General features: G+C 34.3%; 1 long non-coding RNA gene across 1 annotated transcript in view; it reads left to right on the forward strand.

Moving 5' to 3' along the window:
- The window catches only part of LOC116252725 (uncharacterized), a 56,414-nt gene extending 51,929 nt beyond the window's left edge, over window positions 1-4,485 (forward strand). Inside the window, exon 3 of the long non-coding RNA XR_004172287.2 lies at window positions 4,268-4,485. This is a non-coding gene — a long non-coding RNA (uncharacterized LOC116252725). The remainder of the gene's footprint in view (window positions 1-4,267) is intronic.
- Window positions 4,486-4,798: the final 313 nt, after the last annotated feature.

Raw genomic sequence — 4,798 nt, forward strand, 5'->3', positions numbered from 1 at the left:
GTCATCAATAACTCAAAATTTAGAAATGACTTTTAGAGTGGGAGCCTCTGAACTTGTCAAGATTGAAAAACTCAGTGGAATCAACTTTCATGCATGGAAGCGTAGGATCATGTTGGTCATGACACATAAGAGGTTGATTCATGTCATAACCAATTTCTTTCCTACCTTAGGTGACAATCCCACATATGAGGAACAAAAGACCTATGATGCTTTTGAGACTAATGAATTGATGAATAAAACTATTATGTTAGCTTTCATGGAAGATGACACGATCAGTGTATTTGAGGACTATCCAACAGCTAAGGAGATGTTTGATGCTATCACCTTAAAGTATAACACTGCTATTACGATGCATGTTCAATTACTCCTAGAGCAATATAATTCACATAAAATGAAAGAGTCAGATAGAGTCGTTGACAGTTGTAGTGGGAAACATGATTTCAGACAACATGCAGATCTATATGATCTTGCATAGCTTTCTTCCTTTTAAAGACATGGTAGTCACTGTCCTAAGTCTTTACTTTCAAACTTTGACTCTAGAAAATCTCCCCATTCAACTAACTATTCAGCAATAACACCTTACTAAGAGAAAGAATACAGAATTTATGATAGCCCAAGATAAACCTGTTAGTAGTCATATAGCAGTTAGACCCAAATAATTTAAAAAGAAAACTGATGGTAAATTTAAGGGCAAATTTATACAGAGACTTTAAGAAACTGTAGTGAAATGCTACAAGTGCAGGAAGTCAGAACTACATCAAAGAAGTCATATGTGTTGTGTAAGAGTGTTTGTTTGCAAATGAAGAACTAACTGGTTGGTGGGTAGAATTTGGGGCTATCTGTCACATAGAAAAAACAAAGGAATGTGTGGTCCATATGAAAAACCTAAGTCTGGGTGTACAAAATGTCTATATGGGAAATAATTCATATTGTGATGTCATGGGAGTCAGGTCACCAATGTCATTCTGAATGAGGTTCTTTATGTTCTTTATATGAGAAGGAATCTAGTGTCTATCCTTGCTCTAACTGGAAAAGGTTTTGAAATTCATTTTACTCTAGGGAAAAACATGGCAAGATCACATTTGAAGGCAAATATGTAAAAGAACATGACATGTTTAAGCTTAATGAAATGAAAAAATAGAAATTAAATTGTTTCCATCTAAAGTAATTCAAGTCACTGATCTATAGATATTATTTATATAGATATTTGTGGACCTTTTAGGATCCAAATACATAGTGACAAGTTATATTTCATTATATTCATTCATGATTTCTGAAGGTTCGGTTATCTTTACTTGATCAAACATAAATATGAAGCCCTTGAGAAATTCAAGGAATACAAAAATGAAGTTAATAGACAACTTGAGAAATACATCAAGGTTGTAAGGTCTGATTGAGGTAGGGAGTATATATCAAATGAATTCATCAAATGTTGTAAAGACCTTCGAATTAATAGGCAAATAACAATGTCTAATGCCACAGCAAAATTGTGTAGCTGAGAGGTGTAACAGAACCCTTTTGAATATGGTAAAATCCATGTTGGCAAATGCATACTTACCCAAAGTATTCTGGAGTGAAGATGTATTAACAACTATATATACTATAAATTGAGTACTCTGAATGCAGTCCAGACCACTCTTTATGAGAGATAGACTGTTGTGAAACCACATCAGAGTCATCTCAGGAAATGAGGATATATAGCTCATGTTAAAATCCTAGATCTAAAAATGGATAAACTGGATAGTAGATCTGTAAAATGTTTATTTATTGGATATCTGAAAGGATCCAAAGGCTACAGATTATATCATTCGGCTATCAGACTTATTGAAGGTAAGAATGTAGAGTTCCTAGAAGAACCTAATAATGAGGACAATGAGCCAGTAGAAGATCAAACTGATCTACTAGATGATCTGATTTACTCAGATGAATAGTTTGACAATGAACCAATTGGGGAATAGTCTAGCAACAAACTGACTGGGGAACAGTTTGATAATGAACCAACTTATTTGGGTGCATCATCTTCTCAGACTTTGTCAGGACATAAAGACCTAGATCTCTTTCTTTCTATTTGAATGATTATTATATATACTTGACAAAGAAGTTATGCTATTTAGCTAATATTGATGAAATGTTAGATAATCTGACATATGATGAAGTGATAAATTCACATGAGTCGTCAAATTGGTTAAAAACTATGGCTGAAGAAAATGTTTTCATAGAAAATTATATAGTATGAGAATTAATAGATCTTTTTAAAGGAAGAAAACTCATTGGGTGTAAATGAGTGCTAAAAAAAGTATATTGTTGATGGCTCAGTTGAGAAATTTAAAATAAAACTCGTGGCGAAAAGTTTTTTCCAAGAAGAATTATTTGATTATTCAAAAGCCTATTCACCAGTTGTAAAATTTGCCTCAGTTAGAATAATTGTGGTTATCGCAGCTTTCTATGGCCTGGATATTTGGTAGATATATATAAAAATTGCTTTTTTAAATGGCGAGTGAAAAGAAACTATCTATATGACACAACCAGAAAGATATGTCATTAAAAAAAATAGAGATAAAGTGTACAAGTTGGAAAAATCCTTGTACGGCTTGAAGCGATCTCTTGGATAATGGTATTTTACTTTTCATAAGACAATAACTAAGCTTGGATATGTAGCAAATTTGGTAAACCACTGTGTATATGTCTGAAAAATGCATCTTTTTTGCATCATGTCTTTATATGTTGATGACATTTTACTGACTGAAAATGATAACAAAATGATATTCAAAACAAAGACTTGGCTGAACAAAAACTCTGAAATGAAGGACATGGGTGAAGCATCTTATATCTTATGTATAAAGATCACTCGAGATAGAAACTCAGAGATTTTGAGTTTGAGCCAAGAATGACATTGATTATATCTTAAAGAAGTTCTGAATGCAATATTGCAAATCGATTGAGACTCTCATAGCCAAAGGAGCAATCTAAGTAGAAGTGATTGTTCTAGTAAAGAACAATAAAAATTAAATGCCCCATATGCTCAGGTTGTAGGCAGCTTAATATATCTAATGTTATGCACAACACCTGACATAAGTTTTTGTATTAGTCTTTTGAGTCACTACCAAAGTAATCTTGGTTGGCCTCACTAGCAAGCAGTAAAAGAATTGCTATATTAAAGGAACAAAAAGCTTGAAATTGTCCTACCAAGCTGATGAATTAAATTTAGTTGGTTATTCTGATACAGATTTTGTGGGTTGTAAAGATGATAGTAAGTCCATATTTGGATATGTGTTTCTTTTTGAAAAATGAGCGATAGCTTAGCCCTATAAGAAACGGAGATGTGTTGCTCAGTATACTCAAGAATGAAAGTATGTTGCATGTAATGTTGTAACTACATTTGTTGTCTGGATAAATCGGTTCTTGAAAGACATGAAGTTATATCTTAATCATGAACGAGTTCAACTATATATTGTAATAATCATGCAACGATATCTCTAATGAAAAATAGAGTTGTTAGCTCAAAGATTAAGCATATAATGGTGAAATATCATTACGTACATGAAATGATTAAGAAAAATCAAATTACAGTTGATTAGATGTCTAACAATGATATGGTAGTTGACCCTTTAACTAAGAGAATTTCTAAAGATTTGTTTACCAAACATGTAGCTCATATGGGGATAAAATATGTTTGAAAGGTTGCAAAGGAAAGCCATTAAAAGAAAAACCTCGCTACAAACCTTGAACAAATTTAAGTTATGTTGGATATATGAAAAGTCATGTAGCTGGAATCTAAGGAAACCCACAATAGTGAAAGCAAACTAGCAATCTCATGGACAAGTGGGAGATGTTGGATAGTAGTTATGTGCTCAATTCATTCCTCTGGTAACTGTGAGGGGGTTCACTTGCAATTATGAGATGAATTTTGCAAAAAAAGTTTTTAAACTGAAGAATTTCATTTAAACAAATTTTGATTTTACATTATCTATTCCTGAAATCTCTCACTCGCCCTAACCACATGATGGGCATATGGGAGAACCTATGAGGCTAGTTACATAAGCCCATCAACACTAAAATTAAGGTAAAATAGAGAGATTAACTTGCTTTGTGCCTCATAGAAGCAAACCTGCAAATTCTCTTGGCTTCGATCTCTCTCTCTCTCTATTTGTTCTCTTTCAGTTGATGTGGCTACCTGTTGTTTTGGTGCTCTTACTGGCTACCTGTTGTTTGGTGCTTTTACTGTTCATGCACTCATCCTCGAGACTTCGTTGGTGAACTTGCTTAGGAAACGTAAAGGGATGAAAGGCGCCATTCTACTGCAAAAACTCTATCAATTGGACAACCAGAGACTACACCTGTTTAGAAAGAAAGAGATGCCTGAAAGACGATGGCATGGTTGGGGCAAGAAACCAGTGAGGCAGCAAGAGAAGCCCCTTGGAATCGAGCCATGGCATCAACAAGAGAAGATAATGAAGGGTCAACCATTGAGATTGAAGATCAGAAGGTGTCGCCCCTGGTGAAAGAAGTACATGGTTAGGATGAAAACAGTCAAAATAAAAAAGTGAAAGGCGGTCTACCATTACAATCTATGCATGGGAGAGATGCTTTTGGCAACTGTGGAACTTTGCCACTCATTAAAAATCTGAGGTACACTGCTTTCTTGTCCTTTAGAGTTGATAGACTTCTACGCAACCCATTCCAGCCATCCTCAATCAGATTAGGTCTTCTTGGATGGAAGATGGAGGTGCCAGAGTGATGTTTCATAGCGTGCAAGAACATTTGTGATGATGAACTAGGTAGAAGCAGCATTCGGTTA

Source organism: Nymphaea colorata, chromosome 4, assembly GCF_008831285.2.
Source record: "Nymphaea colorata isolate Beijing-Zhang1983 chromosome 4, ASM883128v2, whole genome shotgun sequence".
NCBI classification, from domain to species: domain Eukaryota; kingdom Viridiplantae; phylum Streptophyta; class Magnoliopsida; order Nymphaeales; family Nymphaeaceae; genus Nymphaea; species Nymphaea colorata.